Source organism: Dermacentor variabilis, chromosome 6 (assembly GCF_050947875.1).
Source record: "Dermacentor variabilis isolate Ectoservices chromosome 6, ASM5094787v1, whole genome shotgun sequence".
In the NCBI taxonomy this organism is placed as follows: Eukaryota; Metazoa; Arthropoda; class Arachnida; order Ixodida; family Ixodidae; genus Dermacentor; species Dermacentor variabilis.
In genome coordinates, this window is record NC_134573.1 from 755,744 (window position 1) to 778,003 (window position 22,260).

General features: G+C 46.9%; 1 protein-coding gene across 3 annotated transcripts in view; it reads right to left on the reverse strand.

The window, feature by feature from the left end:
- Positions 1–22,260, reverse strand: part of LOC142584566 (polycomb protein SCMH1-like) — a 389,046-nt gene that overhangs the window by 357,552 nt on the left and 9,234 nt on the right. The gene's annotated exons all lie outside the window — the stretch shown is intronic.

A 22,260-nucleotide genomic window follows, 5' to 3' on the forward strand; every position in this document is an offset into this window, starting at 1 on the left:
ACAGGGAAACAGCCATTCTGGCTCAGTTTCCCTGTGCCACGGCCTGTGTTCTTACTTTCGTCGTTTCGTCAAAAACTTCGCCGACGTTGCTCGGCCTTTGACAGATCTCCTAAAGAACACACCATTCTCATGTGGCCCAGAGCAGGCTCACGCGTTCACCACTCTCATCGGGTTTCTGACCACCCCTCCCATACTTGCCCACTTTGATCCGTCTGCACTGATCAAAGTCCACACTGACACAAGCGGCTACAGTATCGGCGCTGTTTTCGCTCAACAGAATGGTACCGAGTGCGTGATTTTCGGTAATCACAGACCACCACACACTCTGCTGGCTGTCTTCCCTACGGGATCTGACTGGACAGCTTGGTCGCTGGGCTTTGCGGCTCCAAGAATTTTCATTTAATGCCCATTACAAGACTGGATGCCTCCACAAGGATGCTGACTGCCTCACGCGTCACCCCGTGGATCCTCCCAATCCTGTTGCACATGATCCTGCGTGATATCTTTCACTGAAATGACCGAAATGCGCGCTGAACAATGCGACGCATACTTACAGTACATCATCGCCGGAGTGCTATCTGGCAGCACTGACAGCACGTGCCGCATGTTCGTGCTGCATGACGGCGTCCTCTACCGCCTCAATATCAACCCTGACAGCTCTGAGTTGCTCCTTGTCCTTCCTCGTCATCTGTGACCTGTCGTTCTCGAACAACTTTACGATGCTCCGACGGCGGGACACCTTAGAGTTTTGCGTAGATATGACCGCATACGATGCCGGTTCTTCTGGCCGGTTCATCTCTATCGCTCTGTGCGTCATTATGTTGCAACTTGTGAATTGTGTCAGCGCCAGAACAAACCTCCCCTGGCACCTGCCAGACGACTCCACAGAAATTAAGTTCCCTCTGAACCATTTTTTCGCGTAGGCCTTGACCTGCTTGGCCCTTTTCTGACGACTAGAGGGAACAAGTGGATCGTCGTCGCCACTGATTATGCGACACGCTACACGATAACAAACGCGTTGCCGACTAGTTGCGCAACTGACGTCGGCGATTTTCCCCTTCACAACGTCATTCTCCACCACGGTGCACCTCAACATTTACAGATCACAGCCGCTCATTCTTATCTCGAGTTGTTGACAACCTCCTCCGCTCTTGTGCCACTGAGCACAAGCTGTCCACTGCCTACCACCCACAAACGAACTGTTTTACGGAACGTCTCAACCGACAATCACAGAAATGCTGTCGATGTACGTCTCCAACTATCACCGCTATTGGGATGCCACACTGGCTTACGTGACGTTCGCGTATAACTTGTCCCGACATGACACCGCAGGATATTCACCCTTTTATCTCTTGTATGGTCGTGACCCCACACTGCCGTTTGACACCATCCTCCCTTCTGTGCCATGTGTTGCAACTGAGTATGCTCGTGAAGTCATCGATCGTGCTCACATGGCACGTCGTCGCCCGATTTCGTTTATTAGCCTCGCAGCATATACAAAAAGGGCGTTACGACCACTGTGATCGCGATGTTAAGTTCACACTAGGTGCTTGGGTTCTGCTTTGGTTCCCCATGCCGTCGGGTCGGCCTCTCCCAGAAGCTTCTGTCTCGCTACACGGGGCCTAGTTGAAATCCTACGTCAAGTTAACGACGTCAATTATGAGATCGCGGTGTTACAGTCTGATTCATCCTCAAGTCCGCCGTCTGTTGACGTCGTGCACATTTCGCGGCTGAAGCCATACTTTGCTCAGTTCTTGCACTGTGAGCCTGTCATGCCTATCATGCACTGAGACGGCACTTCACCTCCTGGGGGCCCTGTTATGGAAGGATGAACGAAGAGAGGAAGAAAAAGATCACGAGACGCTCGCTGCTGCGAGTTGTTAGTGGTCAGCCATCTTAACTACTCAGACTCATTTTGCATATATATTGTAAATATAATGTTCTATACTCCCAACATCCTCGTAACAGTATTTTGTGCACATGGCTCGCTGTATTCTTTGACTTCGATGACGCACTTTTCAGTCCGCAGGAACTCCCACTGATTATTTTTTTTCAATACCAGGCCTTCTGAGAATAGCTATTTATTTTTCAAGCTCATATGATTATTGATGAACGCTTGTGAAATCCTACGTGCTGATCCTTGCCACTCTGCCAATCAATCAAAAGAACTTTTATTTCTTCTTGCGAAACATGGGGGTGACGGAAAAAAAAAAGCGTCTTTGCATGTTAATTAGAACATCAAGTAAATGAGCCACTATATTTGAAGTACACAGTATCAATGGCATCTGCATTCAATCTTGAAAAGCACTGCAAAGGCCCCCACAGGGGCGTCTGTGTAAGCAGGCATTTGGCGTGTTGCGGCACCATGTTTGCCTGTACCCGAGCACACAAGAGCTGGACCCTCCCTTGTGTAGCTGAGCACGGCTTAGCCGTGTCTGGGGAAAGGAGGATCCTGGGGTTGAGCAGACATCCTGTGTGGCTATCCTACCTTGGGTACACCATATTTGGTTATAGTAGCGGTGTACGACTGGCATCGTGCAGACTTGTATACAAGTTCTGCCGCGTCCCTTCGTTGGGCTCAGTGGTGGCCAATCGGCGCTGTTGCCGAACATCATACACATTTTCTTATGGCAGCGCCAACTTCTGCTGTGTATGATCGGCCTCCAAAAAGAGGCCGCACCAAGGCATTGTTTGAGATCTCCTTTCGGAACCACGCCCCAGCATTCCCGAAGTACCATGTTGTACATAGCGAAGACAATATACCCATAAGAAAGCTCTCCGTTTCAGGTGGCCTAGTGCCAAAGACAAAGTTGGACCGACATACAAAGCCTTAAAAATACAGAGCGAGGTCTTTCTCGTAGAACTAAATGGCAATATCTAAAGAGCGATTTCTTGGCTTGAGCGACGAAGAACTGCTGGAGGTTTTCCAGGAACAAAACATGTCCAATGTACCAAGAATTATCATCCGCAGAAATGACCATTAAATGCCCACAAAACATGTTATACCTACTTTGGAACAAGCGTAATGCCTACCTCTCTTAATGCAGGGTATGTAAAAGTAAATGTTGGTTCATATATCTCTAACCATGTATCTCTTTTTATTCGTATTTGAAAATGTTTGACTCAATTTGCAATAGGCTTTGCCATTTTTTTTAAATATATTTTATTTGCTGTGCATTTTACCGAGCCTTCCCTTCTGTAACCCCACATGATGATTCAAATGTCAAAAGTTCAGACATGCTTCACATCCATGCCGAGGATGAACAACCTGTGCTAAATGCAGCTGCAATGATCACCAATCTCACAATTGCACTTCTCTCCCACAGTGTGTTTGTTAACTGCAAAGGAGACCATCCATCTTACTCATGGTCTTGCCCTCACTGGAAAAAAGGAACTTAATTGCACAAACTGTTAAAGAAAAACATTCTCTTTCTTTGAAGCAAGAAATCTATTGTCATACCTTTCGACAAGTTATGCCGATGTGACACAAATGAAGGCAAAGTCACGGAGGCCTCAAGAGCCCTCCGAGCCCACGCACAGTGGTCCCAAAGTGACCCCTCCCATGCCCGTCGCATAAGCAGCCAGCGCGGCTCCAACCTCTTCAAAGGATCTGCAGATACCAGTCCTGCAGGGCGCTAAAATCAAGGGAACCTCCAGACCAGAGACAAATGTCCTGGCACCCAACTCTCGGTACTGATTACACTACTGATTACTGAGTCGCTACTGTATATGCAACACGCTACGCGATAACAAAGGCATTGCCGACTAGTTGCGCAACTGACGTCGCCAATTTTCTCCTCCCCGACATCATTCTCCACCACGGTGCACCTCGACATTTACTCACAGACGGCGGCCGCTCATTCTTGTCTCGAGTTGTCGACGACCTCTTTCGCTCTTGTGCCACTGAGCACAAGTTGTCCACCGCCTACCACCCACAAACAAACTGTCTTACGGAACGTCTCAACCGACAATCACAGAAATGCTGTCGATGTACGTCTCCAACAATCACCGCGACTGGGACGCCACGCTGGCTTACGTGACGTTCATGTATAACTCGTCCCGACATGACAACGCAGGATATTCACTCTTTTATCTCTTGTATGGTCGCGACCGCACACTGCCATTTGGTACCATCCTCCCTTCTGTGCCACGTGTTGCAACTGAGTACGCTCGTGAAGTCATCGATCGCGCTCACATGGCACGTCAAATCGCCCGATCTCGCTGAGTCTGGCATCATCTGCAGAGAGAGTGTTATGACCGGTGCCATCTCGATGTTCAGTTCGTTCCAGGTGCATGGGTGCTGCTTTAGTTACCATGCCGTCGGGTCGGCCTCTCCCAGAAGCTTCTCTCTCGCTAAACAGGGCCTTATGAAGTCCTACGCCAAGTTACCGACATAAATTATGAGATTTCACCGCTACATTTTGATGCATCCTCAAGTCAGATGCCTGTCGACGTCATGCATGTTTCACGGCTGAAGCCATGCTTCGCTCGCAATTCTTCGCCGGCCATGCGCCGAGATGACGCTTCGCCACCCGGGGGTCCTGTTACGGAAGGATGAAAGAAGAGGGAGGAAGAAGAAGATTGGATACGCTGGCTGCTGTGCATTGTTGGTGGTCAGCCATCTTAACTATTCTGACTCATCCTGTATATATATTGTAAATATAGTTTTTCTATACTCGTAACATCCCCGTAACAATATGTCACATTCTACCACCCGTCACTCCCAAGAAGGTAACAGCTTGGTTGGGTGCATTAAGCGATGTTCGAGTGGGACATGCATTTCATCACTAAGCTCCCTCAAAAGCAGCGAGAAAGGCTGTCTTACAGAGGGTCGATGGCGGAAAAGTGTAGCGCACGTCATATCAGTGATGATATTAAAACATGGATGTTCATGATTAGAGTGTATTCTGGGAAAATATGTGAGGCTGATGTATGTTCTCTGCAAGTGGAGTGATCACTCATTTGATTCTGCGTACAAGCTTTCACTCGGGCTTGTCCTGAAAGCGCCAACGGCTAAGTGGATACCTGGATGGTGCACAGGATCTAGCATCTTCAACGTGCTCAGCGCGGCAGAGCCATATATGACGGCACCATAGTCTAATCATGACCGAATTAAGCTCTCGTAAAGATTCATTAAATACTTCCCGTCACTAGCTAATGTAGTGTGGGATAGAAGTTTCAGTAAGTTCATTGTTTTTAGAGATTTCTCTTTAGCATAATTAATGTGTAGAATGAAAGTGAGCCTATAGTCAAGTATAATACCTAAATATTTGTTGTTCACACAGTTCTACACAAGGATCTGGAACAAGGCCTCTAAAAATTAAATTTGAGGGTTTATGTGCCAAAACCACTTTCTGAGTATGAGGCATGCCGTAGTGGAGGACTCCGGAAATTTCGACCAGCTGGGATTCTTTAACATGCACTTAAATCTAAGTACACGGCTGTTTTCGCATTTCACCCCCATCGAAATGCAGCTGCCGTAGCCGGGATTCGATCCCACGACCTTGTGCTCAGCAGCCCAACACCATAGCCACTGAGCAATCACGGCGGGTAATAAGGCCTCTCTTTCTTCTAAAAAGAACGCAGAAACTTTTGTGAGGGTTGATTTTAAATCCATTTTTGTCTACCAACTTGGACGCCTTGTTAAAACCATGCTCTACCTCTCTCTAGCACACTGCGTGGTTACAGGACTTGAAACCTATTTGAATGTCGTCCACGTAGACAGAATAAAAAATGGCCGGTGGTAATGAAGCACGAGGTGTGGTCATTTTTACGATAAAGAGTGTGCAGCTGAGCACACCTACTTGGGGTACGCCAGTTTCCTGTATAAGTGGACGTGACAGTACATTACCGATTTTTACCAGGAAGATACGATGGGACAAATAGCTTTCTATCAGGTTTAGCATATTGCCACGGATGCCCATTTCGGACAAGTCTCTCAAGATTCCGTAGCGCCATGTTGTGTCGTATGCCTTTTCCATATCGAGGAATATGGATAAGAAAAACTGTTTGTGTACAGATACGTCACGGATATTTCCTTCAATACGTACAAGATGATCGGTTGTGGACCGCCCTTCTCTAAAGCCACACCGATAGGGCTCAAGCATTTTGCTCAGTTCAAGAAAATGGATAAGTCGCTGATTAATTATTTTTTCAAATATCATACAAAGGCAACTTGTGAGAGCTATTGGGCGGTAACTTGCCAGAGAGGAAGGGTCTTCACCCAGTTTCAAAATAGGGACTACAATGGCTTCTTTCCATGCAGTTGGAAGGTATCCGACAGCCCAATTAGTGTTGAAAAGTGCGAGTAGTGTAACTTGTGTGTCAGTGCGTAAGCTTTTGATCATTTCATACATGACTCTGTCAGATACAGGTGCAGAGCTCTTGCATGCAATCAAGGCAGCTCTCAACTCGGCAATACTAAAAGGACGGTTATATGGGTCATTCTGTCAGAATTTACATATGAATGGCTTACATTCTTCTATTTGTTTATATTTGAGAAAAGATTGTGAATAATGGGTTGAGCTTGACATGCTCTCAAAGTGCTTCCCAAGTGAGTCTGCCTGGTCTTGCAAGGTATCGCCCTGTGTGCTTACCAAAGGGAGTGGGTACGTTTGCCGCCCTCTTACCTTATTAACCCTGTTCTAGACTCATCTATATAAGAGTTGATACTCAATAGAAACGTCTGCCAACTCTCTCTTCTGGCCTGTCGGTGTATTCTCCTGCCTTGGGACTTTATCTTCTTAAAACTGATAAGATTCTCCGCAGTGGGAGAAGTGCGTAGCAACCCCGACGCTTTGTTCTCTTTCCTACAAGTGTTTCTACATTCGTCGTTCCACCACGAGACATGCCGTTTGCATGCCACACGACTTACTTCAGATATGCCTTTAGAAGCGGCATTATGAAGGTTGTAAAATACTCCATGAATAAAGGGAAAATCAGACATCCACCTTCTCTCCACCTTGCGGGTTTCCGCAGAACTACTACGTTAAAATACTCCATAGCAGCATCAATTCCTAATGAAGACATGCCAGCTTATGAGATACTAGTAAGAGTTCGGAATTTCTCCCAATGAGCTGTATCAACCTTCCACTGAGGAGCCTGTCGTAGACATTCATTTTCTTTCGATGTTTTCAGCAATATGGGAAAGTGGTCGCTCTCATAAGGATCTTTGGTAACTTCCCATTCAAGTTCCAGCAATATAGACGGGGCACTACGCTAAGATCAATTGAAGAAAAGGTTGTGTTTGCGAGGCAGTAATATGCGAGTTCCTTCTTATTCAGCAGACACACACCAGAAGAGAAAAAGAACTGTTCAACAAGACGACCTCGCGCATCTATACGAGAGTCGCCCCACGGACTGCTGTGTGCTTTGAAATCACCAAGGACGACAGAAGGTTCCGGCAATTCATCTACAATGGACTGAAATTCATGCTTGTTTAAATGGTAATGTCTGGGTATGTGAAGCGAGCAAATGGTGATGATTTTGTTTAAGAGAACAACTCGCACCACTACTGCTTCAAGGGGTGTTTGTAGCTGTAATCATTGACACGCTATGCTTTTATGAATTACAATGGCAACAGCGCCTGATGATGTGAGAGCATCACCCCGATCTTTATGTAACGGAACAGAAAGTTTGTATGTTTCGATTTTAAGTGCATTTCATGAACATACACCTCTTTTGGATTGTGTTTATGGATAATTTCTTGCACATCATCAAGGTTTCTAAGAAGACCTCCGACGTTCCAGTGTATAATTTGTGTATCCATATTAAAAGTAAATTGGTGCTGTATGTACAAAAACAGAAGTGTCGCCTTAGATTACAGAGCTATTTCGAGGCCCTGTAATGCGGGATTTGTCCTTTCTAGAGCAGTCAAGGGAGCCTCGCCGCTCTTTAAGCACTTGGTGCGCCATCAGGTTGGGTGTAGTGTCCATTGCCTCTAGTGAGGTGCCAGACGCGCTCTTGCGAGCGAGAAGCTCCGCGAGAGAGCCTCGCCTTGGAGGACAAGATCCCTGAGCCCACAGGCCCGGAGGTCGATGGGGCTGCCTTTAGGTCTGAGCTGTGCCGGCTGTTGCCAGCGCCAGCAGGGGCCGGGGAGGGTGAGGCAGCCTTGACTGCACCCACCTTGGGGGCTGCTGGCAGTCCTGAGGGATCGCTACGCTTAGCGCAGGTTGCCGCCGAGAACTTTTGTGGTGCCGGCGACCCTAGGGTAGCCTGGCCTGTTTGCTGGTGGGGTGGAGTAGGCTTAGCTACTTCCACCCCAAGGGTCGGAGACACAAGTGACAGCTCACTGCGCACGAGCAGGGCACTTGTCAGTGGCCGCTGCAACACTACGCCCCGACGCGCCGTATCAGCATAAAGTGTGCTGTGGAAATGAGAGATCCTCATACGAGTTCCCTTAAAAGAAATATTTTCTGTAACTTTTACGGTGATTATTTATTTTTCTTGCTTCCAGCTCGGACAGGAAAGTGAACAGGCTGGGTGGTCACCACTGCAGTTCCCACAGCGAGGTGTGCCACTACAGTTGTCGGAGGGGTGGCCCTGGACTCCACACTTTGTGCAGGTTATTTGACCACGACAAGCTCTGCGAGCCATGGCCGAATCTTTGGCATTGGAAGCACCATCTAGGGTTTGGGATATATGGTTGGACTGTTAACCTAATGTATCCTGTTTCAATGGTTTCTGGCAGAACGCTAGATGCAAATGTTAGGATAAGATGTTTGGTGGGGATTTCTTTGTTGTCCCGTCTAATGATGATACTTTCCACCCTTCCAGGAGTTCAGCTTCTGACAATTCTAGGAGGTCTGCTTCTGATACAACTCCGCATGAACTATTCATTGATCGGTGTGGTGTGACAAAAATTGGTGCGTGACAAGACTGCCGAGCTTCTCATACTGATATTTCTAAAGGATCTCAAGAAGAAGGTCTCCGCTAGCCATTTTTATCACTTTATAATCTGACCCTAAGGCTTCGGTCAAAGATTTTGCAACTACAAATGGAGAAATGAATCTGGTTGTTTTTCAGAGTTCTTCTCACTGTGTACAACATGGAATTTCGGATAGGTCTCTGTTGGTTGGTTGAAACACGGTGGTGGTGGTGCTGGTGTTCCCGTAGTAGTTCAGTTTCTTTTTGGCAGCAATGGCAGCCACCCACCACGGAGCCCAACTAGGGGACGCTGCAGGTGCCAACCGTACATTGCTACTATAACCTAATATATTATACCCAAGGGAGGCACCTCCAGACTGGGAACGCCGTCTACTTGAACACAAGGTTAACCCAAGCCACCTAGGAAAATAGGAAGTTACGGAAGAAAAGAGACGATAGGAAAGTAAAAGAAAGAAGATGGGGAAAAACAGCATTGAAGACGGAAACAGGAAAAGGCGACTGCCAATTTCCTCCAGGTGGGTCAGTCTGGAGGTGCCGTCTATGTGAAGCAGAGGCCAAAGAGGTGTGGTACCTCCGCTTGGGAGCCTTAATGCTCCAAACACTCGGCATTGGCTCAACCCCCAGGATCCCCCTTTCCCTGGACACAGCTAAGCCGCACATGGCTACACGCGGGAGGGTACAGTCGTGTGCTCGGGTACATGGAGTCACAACACACCAAACGCCTGCTGATGCAGACGGCCGTGCGGGGAGGGTATTTTTTGGTTTTGGAGAAATTTAGTTTGTTTTATTTGCTGGCAGGACAATTTTATTTGGTTAAAACGAAGTTTTAAATACATGCCCTTAGGTAGCGGAAACCGTTTACTGTCTCCAACGACACCCAACAAAGCACAAACACACAGTCCCAAGCCGGCGCGGGATTCAAAGGGCTCTCGTGCCAAGGGCAAGAAATACAGACAGGGGTGCCGCTAGCATGTTGCTGCGAGGATGGCTCCCCATGACACGCCACTAGGGAAAGTCCCCACAGCTATGCTGCTTGCTCTCAAAATAACCAATGGGCCCACTCACGGGAGCTCGGGCAATCTCCTTCAGCTCGGCACAGTACAACCACGTGTGAGCACTAGTCACCGCTCTTTGGCTTAGCACCAGGAAAGGATCAACACAAAGCAAGCACTCACCGTCATCACAAAGGCACCATAGGCAAGCTCAAGCCTGAGACACGAAGGGGGCACAGATGAGAGGAAAATGTGCACGTATCCAGTGCTGTTCTCAAGAAGCCTCTCTAACGCTCGCTCTGCCCAGCGCCACCCCCCCACACCACTGCAAGTGGAAAGGGAGAGGGACAACAGAACAGGTGAGTGCCCACAAAAAGGCACCGAGGAGTACCTCAATCCCCAGACGTTTTGTGGGGATGTTAGACGCATTTCCTGATGTTTTCACCGCTCTCGTGTCTCCTGTAATATGGCTTCTCCCCGTAGCTAAACATCGACAGCAGTTGGTGTGGTTGCAGCATATTACAAGAGATGGCACGAGTGTTGTAATGCTAATACCATCCAACGGCGAGGTTAAATTATGGGGTTTTACGTGCCAAAACCACTTTCTGATTATGAGGCACGCCGTAGTGGAGGACTCTGGAAATTTGGACCACGTGGGATTCTTTAACATGCACCTAAATCTAAGTACGCGGGTGTTTTCGCATTTCGCCCCCATCGAAATGCGGCCGCCATGGCCGGGATTCAATCCCGCGACCTCTTGCTCAGCAGCCCAACACCACAGCCACTGAACAACCACGGCGGATCCAACGGCGGGGTTACTTGAGCGAAAAATGGAATAGGCTCTTCCTCTTTTACTTGGGGTCGGCAAGCGGCACGCACGTTTCGTACGGGACTGTCCCGAGAAAGGCTTAGCTGCCAGCGTCATGAATTTCAGCGCTCCAGAAATGGACAGAGAGACAATTCAAACATGTTAGAGAACATTTATCTCGAAGAAAAAAAACAGCAGACTACCCTGACAGACTATAAACACTATACACACGAGACACTCCAAAAACTGGCTATACATATAAAAAACAAGCAAGCCCACAACCGCATATTGTTTCTCCACTTGCCTAACCAGCGCGACGTCACGAGCAAATGAATGTTCTGGCCGTCACCAGTCGTGTCAGACTTCGGCCCAGCATGGCAAAGGATGTTGGCCTGTGTGGTTCCAACGCAGCATGAGCGTTGACCTCCGACGAGAGCGATGAGGCTGTAGTCTTCCGCAAAGACCCGCATAGCACCGGACACGGTCTGGGCCAGTCGGCCGTTGTGCCACTGACGTGGCCAGGCGATTGCCTTCGTGCCTTCGTGGCATGGGACAGCAACCGGTTACGGCAGTGTGGAGTTGGACTGGGGCCATGGAACACAGCCACGGCGACGCAGTCAAGGCTCAGGAGCTGGAGTAGTCGCTGGCTAACTCACGAACGTCCCCTCTCCCGTTCATGGTTCCCGAAGCTGCTGCCTCCCGTCTCCAGAGCACAACTGGATATGCCACTGTCTTGCTTCTCAACCACGTCAGCAATGCCAGCTTATCTTTGCATGCGTCTCCTTTTTCTTAATTTCTTCTGCTTTTGCGCTTCACATGCTTCTCGCCTGAGAGTCCCCTTCTCCGTTTCGTCTACCGGCGTCTTCGTCTTTTTCACATTGTCATACAGCTCTTGCCGGTAACTCATGACAGCCGGACACTGGAATGGACGAACACGGTCGTTCGAACACGCCACCGTTAGCGTGACCGTAAATGTAAACGATTAGGTGTTGGTGTCCAGCATGGGAGCAAACATATTCACTCGCTATCCGGTCCCGGTGAGTCTTTCGTCCTCGATTTATCGTGCACCCATCGGCATGTTCCATGTGTTGTAATTCGGCTAGCAGGCATTAATGTATGAAGGATGCAATCAATGCCCTTGGGATGGTTTGCACTACTGTGTTGTCATTCCTTTGTCTCAAGAGCATGTGGGTGACCCCACAGTTTCAATATAGGAGCCCTAGTTGTGTCAAACCAATTTAGAACACAAAAATAAGTACAGTAAAACCTCGTTAAAACGTACCCACTTAAACAGCAGTTTCGTTTTAAGAATAAAGTCAAATCCCCGACTCAGCAGCCATTGAACATAACGTGTATTGTATCCGCATAAACCGAACTAGCTTATTGCGTACGCATTGGTTAAAACGTAGCGTTTCCACTTTTCGTCGCGTAAACACGCCGGTGCATCACCACCATCGGGCAGCCCGCCAGAACAACAAGCCTCAGAGATCGGAACAACGGTCTCCAAGCGCCCTGTGCGTTTGCACGTGAAGCCACATCAACATCTTTTCAGTGCCGTAGCAGAGAGCGTTGTGGCGTCGTGCAAGCGAGGACTCGCATCATCTCGACGCTGGGATAAAAAAGACGCCAGGTGCTCAGCATAGAAGAAAAATTAGACATCGTTCATGCTGTCGAACATGACACAAAGAAGTCGGCGCTGGCACGCGACAGGGATCTGCTGTTGACTACGGTGTCTGCCATTTGGAATGCGAAGAAGTTGCTCGGCAGTGCTGCAGCGACAGTGAAGAGATGTCGGCTACGAGGTTCGACTTTTCGCCATCGTTGCCTTTGTTGCTGCCAAAGTGTGGACTAGCGACAGTGATGAAGATGCCACGGAAAGCGACAGAACAGGCGATTCAGGCCCGACAGTGGCAGAAGCTGTGCATTATTACGTCAGCCTCATGAATGCAATCGTCGCAACGAGAACAGGGTGCAGTAACGTAACTATTCCAAACTACAGCACCCGACAATGAAAAAGGCGCCCCGGGACTTCTGCAGCACTACTGTACGCTTGCACGGTGAATACGTAACGCCAACGAGGAATCTGCCATGCGAGTGTTTGCCGAGAATAGGGGGCTGGCTGAAAAGCTGGCACGCAGCTTCAGTAAGTTTGAGGCAGCTGTCGTCGTGCCAGGTCGCGGCAGCGTCAAACGAAAATAACACTTTTGTCGCGCAAAGTGAATAAATACTTCATGTTTTTTTTCTCCTTTCATCACACTCCCTCAGAGTTCCGTTTTCGACAGGCAAGTGGGCAATCTCATGCTATTTCGGTTGAACAGTACTACCATTTAGTACATACTTTTTCTGAGCTCCAGCCAACTACGGTTTGACGAGGTTTCACTGTAGTATAAATATTACATCTGTAAAAAATTTATTATTGTAGTTTATCCATATTCAAAAATAAACTGTGTATAAGGCTACACACATTAAAACATTTTTGTCACTTTATCGTAGCCTAAAAATTTGCTTGTTTCCTTATTAAAATAGGACAGTCCAAAGAATTTAAACCTCCAGTAAAAAAATGCGATCCTGGGATAACGTATTTTCCCAAGATATGCGATTCAGGAAGGGTTAAGAACCGCCTAGAATGTACCACTACTGCTTCAGCCCTGAGGCTAATAGAACAATGGCAGACCTCTTTTATTGGCAGCAGGACACAAGGAACACAAGCAGATAAAGATACGCTTATCCAGGGTGCATACATCCGATGCAAAATTTAAGGAGGTTGAAACAAACTTCAGCGAACCAGTGCTAAACAATTTCATTCTTCTTTATAGCTAAGCAGCGGCACAACAGCCTAGGCACTTCAAGCTTTTCAAAGTAGAATGTCAATTGCTTTGTGGCACACCACACACTTTGCTCAATGAGGGTTTGTAGTTTCTAGCTACACCCCAAGATACATGTATTGGTCACATTAAAGCCAAATAACTGGAACTTACTTTTTTCCAGGCATTTCTATAGCTCAAGCTGCGAAAAACGGAGCCACATTGGCTGCAATGTAAGCCAACTAGCAAAAAAAGAAAAATGGTGGTATGCCTTGGTTGCTTGATCTGGCTTCATCTAACATCACAACAGCAACGGCAATTTAAAGAAGCCTGTTATCAGTGGCTGTGGAAATGCCAGGCTGCAACTGCTCAGCAAAACTCTCAAAAGAGAACATGGGATCATTTCACAATAGCGTTCACGGCATGGCACTGATGTGGAGTTTGGTACTTTGAATGTCTAGAAGTCGCCCCCAACTCGAGTTTTCAACGAAATCAAGGAGCACATTCATTTTCAAGAAGTATTAAGGGCCCATGAATAAAGGGTTTCAAGGAAGTGTATGAACCATGCAGATCCCACACCCTGTGGGACTTTTATAAGCAAAGCTTGTATAGCTGCTTGTGAACAACAGTGGTGGTGCTTAGCAACTATTTGCAAGATAAACTAAACAGTGAAATTGAAGATGCTTTCACATCTCACTAAATGTAAAGTGATAGCATTCCAACATTGTTTACATGCCTGACAGACACATTACAGACAAAACGGAACTTATTCTGCACAAAGAACTTGTCTACACACTGAGTCGGTATTGTGCTTCAGCAAAATAATGTCCACTTGAGAAACTTCGTGATACTTAAGTAATGTAAGTGATTGTGCTTGCCAGTTGTGCAACCCAATGTACGCAGCGCATCGCCACGATGTGCTCAAGTTCCGTGCTACCTTGACAGTGTGCTGCTGGTGGTTTAGGCAGTCTTCTGCGAATTCAGTTTCTAGCTTTCTGTCTAGCTCGCGAGTTTTTGCCATTCTGCCTGTTAGGCTCACAGTCAGACTGTTTCTGGCTGGTTGCCAGCTAATGCGATAGAGGCAGACATTAGGCACGATCTTCAGTCCATCGATACCTGGTGTGCACATATTAGCAGCAAGCTCTGCCCAACAGTTTGACGGTCGCCAACATTCTGGCCAGTGGTGAACTTTCATGAGTTTTAACCACCACTGTTTTGTGGGTTACCACTGATGCATTTCTCTTCGTCGCGCCCAAATGTAAACTGAGACCCGGAAATTTGCCTCGCCAACGACGAGGGTAAAAGTGACATTCTGAACAGCGGCAACTTTGTTCACTCACACTGTCCATGGCATTCCACTTCACTAAAACACTGACTGTGCGACATCTGAAATATTTATTACAGTTTAATTAAGTAGGTGATGGTGCTACCACTGGCAGAGTCAAATAATTGGGCCCATACCCAAAATCATGTGTACAAAAAATTAGCTGGCAAGTGCAGTGATAAAGCACGAATTCCGCAACAGCTATATACAAATAACCCCACAAGCCCTTGTGGCTGAAATACAGAATATGATAAGTAAAAATAGACGTAAAAACATTCTTCGCACAAGGTGGTAGCGACCGTAATCTGGCGGTGAATTCAGCTCACTTGCCGCAGTTTCATTTGTAGCATGCATGCAGCATTCCCACCACTGCATAAGACTGCGAGTATGGATCGCAAGAGTCACTTTAGTGACACCAATGTGCCACTATGTGCATGCCTGCTACAAATTACAACATTAAGTATGTTTGCTTGATATTCAGGTATAAGCATCAGCTGCTGTCTCACATGTGCCAGGGGGGTCCATCTTTGTTTCCTCTCGGTACAATTAGCGTATGCGGAAAAATCACTGTTCCTGTTGACTGTGTCGCGTTACCAGAGGATAAAATGCTGAACCAGTTCACAAAACATTTTGTAGTTCTTCAAATAAAACTGAACTGAACTAGAACTTCATTTTCGGTGAACCGAAAACGAGGTACTAAACGAATAAATTCTACTGCTGCTGCTGCCATGATAGAACCAGCAACATGACAGGTGTCTAGTAAAGATGGCATTGATCCTAAGCCGCTAGCACAGTGCATCTTTCAATGTACCGTTGAACATACCCTTTAAATCTTTCAAGCTCTGTGAAAGAGCTGCCTTTCACAGCTACCTGTGAAAGAAACAAGATGTTGTGCCTTTCAAGGCACAGCTTCTTCGAAAGATGTACTGTGCTCTCAAAATGATGCATCACTTCATTTATGTTATTGTTCACATCAAATAAAAAGCATGAATTACACTGACACATTACAACACGACCAGAGAATCCAGCACTGTCAGAAGTGAAAATAATGTTACAAGGGTGTGTTAAAGTGTCGTATAGATAAAAAATAATGTGACCAAATTATGAAATAGCAGAATAAATAGCAAATTAATAGGCAAGCATTACACAAAAACAAAATACCAGCCAAAGCTTAGGTCGGATGGCTTGCATTTCAATTAGTTTTCTCTGTGTCCGCGTAAATGAAACTGTATATTATGTCACAGCAATGCTTATCAAAAAACTGCCTTTCAGCTTTCAAAGATCCACGGTGACTCTAGAGCAGTATCTATATATTTGGTACACTTATCACTTTGTTCTCCCTCCATCCTCGACCTTCCTGTGTGTAACCTCCGAAATTACCCCCAAACAGTTGAGCATGTTGGCACAGTTACTTGAGCCACCACAGCCAAATACGCAACTGGCTTGGCTTGAGTGCATGTCGTACCCATGAATTCATGTTTTGGTGCTATTAAGCTTTAGCCTGTAGTGCGGACAAGCAGGTTGAGTCATGTTGTGGCCTTTTTAATAGGCACGTGCAACAAGCTTGGTGAAATATATATAAAAAAGAGACTATTTGGTGCAGCATGTAGCAACATTTTCTTATTCTCAGTTCCATACATAGTGGTCAACGCTGTGGAGACTAGAGAGACTTTTTGCAGAGGCTTTGTTCGCACTGGGATATACAGTAAAACCTCGTTAAACCGTACCCGCTTAAACAGTAGTTTCGTTTTAAAAGTAGTAAAGTCAAATCCCCGAGTCAGCGGCCATTGAACATAATGTGTTTTGTATCCGCATAAACCGCACCAGCTTAATGCGTACGTATCGGTTAACACGCAGTGTTTCCACTTTTCATTGCGCAAACACTACGTTGCGTCGTCTCCATCAGGCGGACCAGCAGGACAACAAGCTTCAGAGATCAGAACGGCCTCCAAGCGCCCTGTGCGTTTGTGTGTGAAGCCACATCAACATCATTTCGGCGGCATGCCAAAGCGTTGTGGTGTCGTGCAGACTCGCTTCATGCCGAAGCTCGGATAAAAAATACGCCAGGTGCTGAGCATAAAAGAAAAATTAGACATTGTTCGTGCTATCGAACATGGCACGAAGAAGTCGGCACTGGAACGCGACAGGGATCTACTGTTGACTATTGTGTGTGGCATTTGGAATGCGAAGAAGTTGCTTGGCAGCGCTGCTGCGACCGCGAAGAGATGTCGGCTACAAGGTTCAACTTTTCGCCATCGTTGCCTCTGTTGTTGCCGAAGTGTCGACTAGCGACAGTAATGAGGATGACACGGAAAGCAACAGCATGGGCGATTCAGGCACGCCAGTGGCAGAAGCTGCGCGTTATGTCAGCCTCATGACTACAACTGTCGCGACGAGAACAGCATTCCGCAATGAAGAAGGCGCCCCGCGACTTCTGCAGCACTACCGCCTGCGTGCATGGAGAACATGCAACGCCAACGAAAAATCTGCCATGTGAGTGTTTGCCTAGTAAGGGCTGGCTGAAAAGCTGGCTCGCAGCTTCAGTAAGTTTGAGGCCGCTGTCGTCGCTGCTAGGCCGTGGCAGCATCAAACAAAAATAACGCTTTTGTCATACAAAGTGAATAAATACTGCATGCCTTTTTTCCCCTTGCATCGCACTCTCTCCGAGTTCCGTTTTTGACAGGTAAGTGGGCGATCTCATGCTATTTTGGTTAGGCAGTACTACTGCTTTGTACGTACTTTTTCCGAGCTCCAGCCAACTACAGTTTAATGGGGTTTCACTGTAGTTGAATGTTTTTTTATTGCAATTGTGCGCAACTGTTCTTTATATAGGCTTAGCAATCGAACTAAACAAGTTTCAATCCTTAGAAACAAACATAAACTGTGGTATACAGCTGCAAATATGTTGTTTTAGATAATTTTTAATTATGTTGTTCCTTTCAGGCTTTTTATTTGCAACCCATCGTGAGGAGCCTCACGTGCATGCTCGCACAAGCGAATGCTGGTTGGCACATAGCAAAGCATGGAATGCACGGAGTGGTAACTTTTCTTGACCGAACTTCCTGTACAGCTTCCAGTGTTGACTGCCATGTGTGGAACCGAGTATAGTCACACAATTGACGGAGAACTTCTATTGCTGCCATTTCAGGGTGTCTACCAAGTTGACACTTCCAAATTCCCTGAGTTTCCCAAGTTTTCCCTGAGTACCTTTGCGAAATTTCCTGAGTGATGCAGAACTATGTTTTATGTCAAGATGGACTGAAAAAATATCACCCGATGCTGTCACTGTCTAGTAAGCATACGAAAAACAAAACGACTTAGTCCAATTTGAATACTAAGGAGAAGTGTTTATGTTATTCAAAAACAGAATAGAAGGGAGGGGTTAGTAAAATGCAGAGCAAATTAAAATGTCTTCGAAAAATATTGCAAATCGAGTCTGACATTCTCAAATACGAATAAAGTGGAGATGCATACAGAAGCAAATATTTTCGAATAGGAGCTATTTCTATCAACTGATAGCAAGCTCAGTGGTATGAGGCCCGAACGTTGTCACAATTGAGATTCTCAACAACTCGCAAGTCAACCTCAACTGTCCTGACATACTCTCAGCCCGGGCATGACGCCTCAGTGTTGTGTTTCACTGCTTTAAAGGTTTATTTTGGTTTGGATGACGGACACCTGCATCTTGGCATCAGCCAACGCTTTGTTTTTTGAGCTCAGCAGACCTACGAAGCGGCGAAGAGGCAAGACCTCAACGTTTCATCGTGGGAGGGCTAGGCCCAGAACACATAACTGCTGGTTCTCATTAAAGTTCACTCTCTTTCTATCTCTCAACTCCTTCAAAACGGCGGCAGCCCGCTTCCTTTCCCGTTCATTCCTCAATGCGTAGGTCCTTTTTGTTCTTGTCCTCCTTCCGCTACTCGTTCGCCCCACAGACCACTTGAAGCCCCTTCTTGGTCAGTTGCACAGTCCATGTCCGATTTTTCAAACTCCCTAGGGGCTGCAAAAACGTCAGAAAAATCGGCCAGTTGGAAAAAATAAATGCATGTCATTTACTGCTCTTAAGGGCTCAAACCGCCACAGGCACATTCGAAAACGCTGTGAAGGCCTGCCAGTACATGTATAAGGCATATCAGTGCTTGTACTGTGACAGACAATACCGGGTGCACGCGTGTATAATTAAGCAATACATACTGTGTCCAATGGCAATAGCCCCTTCCCGCGCTTGTTATGCTTCACTGCAGTACTTTTGCGTAAACTTCACCAAGGAACATTTGTGTACGGAGGCAAAGCTAACTTTCGGTAACCGGCATTATGCAACGCACCATGCTTTCCAAGCTTCTAAGCCAATCGCGAGAACCACAAAGGCGGAGTCCGTGCCATTGCTAACAGCTGCGACTTCTTTCAATAAAAAACACGGCATCCAACGGCAAGAAGCTTCATAGCAAACGTCGAAGCATCTAGGCCTAGCCTTGCCGCCGCGGTGGCTACGGCTGCCAGCGGATCTGCGTGCGAGAGCGCCGGTTCGAGGCGGCAAGGTAATCAAAATGGCAGAGGTGGAAGCTTTGATTAATGCCATTTTGGACCTGCGGTCACGGCAAAACCTCCAGGAAATCGGACGGCGAAGAGTTCTTAAGTTTGAAATTTCAGACGTTCTGGTACATTGACTCTACAGGGTACGTGGCGATGCCGCGAAGCCGTCCAAATTATCGAGAATCCGGAAAGTCGGTCCTTGACTGTACATTAGCAACTCCTCCAGCCGACGACAGGGCGTCAAAGATGATTCATTACGATTCCTGCCTGTTACTCGAGCCAGCATTACCTTGACTTTCGACCGTTTCAATAAAATTACAGCTAATTTTCCCTGATAGAAGCACAAATTCCCTGAGTTTTCCCTGAGTTTTTCCAGACTACTCAAAATCCCTGAAAATTCCCGGTTTTCTTGGTTGGTAGACACCCTGCATTTAGGACAAAACTCGTCACTGGCAGCACGCACTGACACCAGCACCAGATTCCCTTTGGTAACCTTAGGAGCAAAATAAGGAACCACTTGAATGTACCGTTGGGCCTCTTTGATTATGCAATCCCAGACTCTCTGCGAACCATCTAGGGCTTCCGGTCTGACTAGCCCCAACCGAAGAGCACATCACAGTCACATGATCCAGCTGATGGGGATTGTCCAAGGTTTCGTTCAAAGGCACCGTGATCGGAAGCCACTCGCCTGGCTGCCATCATCTGCTCTTAGCTACTCATAGATAGCCCCCTACCCAACTGATTCATTGGTGTGGTCTCCGAAACGGTGGAGTCTCAGAAAACTTAGAGCACAAGAAAGACACTGGATGTAGAAAAGGAACACACACCACATGCGCTCACTCACAATTGATCTTTAATACACATATGGAAACATATATATAAAGAAGGGATACATTGCACAGACAGGACTAGGTAAACAAGTCTCAGATGCCATGTCACCGTAACAACCATTAAACAAACATTAAAGCTTGCACAGTGGAATAGCAGCCTGAGCGAATAGAATGTGTTTGCAAAGTGCAGTTCATGTCACGCTCTCACTCCTCGTGCCCCATAACCACTCTAATTAAGCTGGCTCATTGGCTGCGAAATTTGAGCGGAATTTACCCACGGACATAGGCAAAATAGCGGTTGTGCCACGTCGCTGTTCATGCAGAAAGCACCCACTGATATCCTCAAAGCTCGTGACACCGTCTAGTAAAGACCTGACACGTGTCTAGGACAAAGCGCATACACACCATCTACTAATACTAGACGTCAAAAAGCAAAAGCTCGAACTTGGCAACAGAAAAGATCAACATATATGTCAACAGCAATAGGTGAAGCTCCGACTGTACGCTGCACCAGCTACCAGCATGAAATAGCCACATGCAATGTAATGAGCTTCCTCACACACCAGTTTCACTCACCTGAAAAGAGAAATCTACACTTTTGCTACGCATACAGCAATGAGCACGACAGATTCCGCAAAACACATAAAGAAAAGCTAGCATGTGTGTCTGATTGTCGTGCATCTCTCTTCGAGAACGTGAAGGTTAGAGCTGCAGTAATTAAACTTGTGAAAAACTCGCGTGATGGCACACAAACCATCAATATTACAGAGGTGATAGTTGAGCGCACAATATTTGCCATCCGGAACACGCAAAGTATGCAGAAACACACGGCATCTTTACAAAACATAGCATCGAACACTGCACGTGTCTTTAAAGGGCCCCTCAGCAGGTCTGGCCATTTTGAGCTGACAAGCACAGAGCATACAATGCACCAACGATTGTGTTTCCAAAGAATTACATCGCTACGTGCCACAGAAAGGCCTAAAATTTCAATCCGAATGCCATTTCCCTCTTCACTTGCAGCGAATCGGCCCTACGCCTGCGCCTACGTAGGCGTGACGTCATTCGTGGTGACACGCGTCTTCGACAATTATTCAAGACATCATCTGTTATCTGTGCAATCTGTTGCTTGAATTGACGAATTGAAGTTTAGAGACATAATAAAACACACAAACAGAATGTCTGCATGTTTTTTGTTTTACTTTGCATTGAAGCAAGAGAGATGTACTTCTGCTTTGTCTGCTTGCTCCCATGGTCGCGCGGTTACGTGCTCAGGTACCGATACTATGGCATTTTCTACCATGTTCCAGCGCATGTTCGCACTCTGCGATCCGATTGTTCTGAATTATACCACTAATCATGTTTCCTTGTGCACAGCCACGCAAAATCGTGCGCTGCGTGAACGAGACAACAGCTCGCTCGCGGCACGGTCGGCGGAAATGTGTAGCGCAGGAAGAAAAAAGAAAGCGAGGAGGAAAAAAAATGAAGGCGGGGCCTGTTACGTATGTGTCATGCGATCCTCGAGGGCTGGTATGGGAGAACACAGGGAAGGAATTTCATTTGCGTAGGCTAGACAGGGAGAGTGGAGAGAGCATCTTGCTTGGCAGTGGAGCCCGCCTGCTGAAATCGTGGGTTCGCAGCACTGAAATATTTCTATCTTGGCTATCAACGAGCCGACTTTGAAAATTTTTGCGGCAGAACGTTCCCTAGAGGACATGTAACAACTTCCAGCATATAACCAAAATTTGCTATGGGGCCTGGTGAGGGGCCCTTTAAGAAAACCGTCGCCTGCTAGATGCTTGCGCTTGTCCGAGAAAAAATCTGCTGACAGCTCGGAGAGTCCACGAACAGTTCGCGACTTCCAGTCCATGAAAAACGAATGTGATTCTGGCAGCTCTCGGATTGGTGGGTGAAGCTTCTGAAGTTGTTCGAGAAAATCGAATGTGGGACAGACGTCCCAAGCAGTGTGGGACTGTCAGTGACTGATAAGCGAAGAGGCCCATAAGCCTCCAGTGATCAAGGGAAACCAAGATGAGAGTTGGAAGGCAGACATCCTTGCAGACATCATTTTCAACTCAAGTGA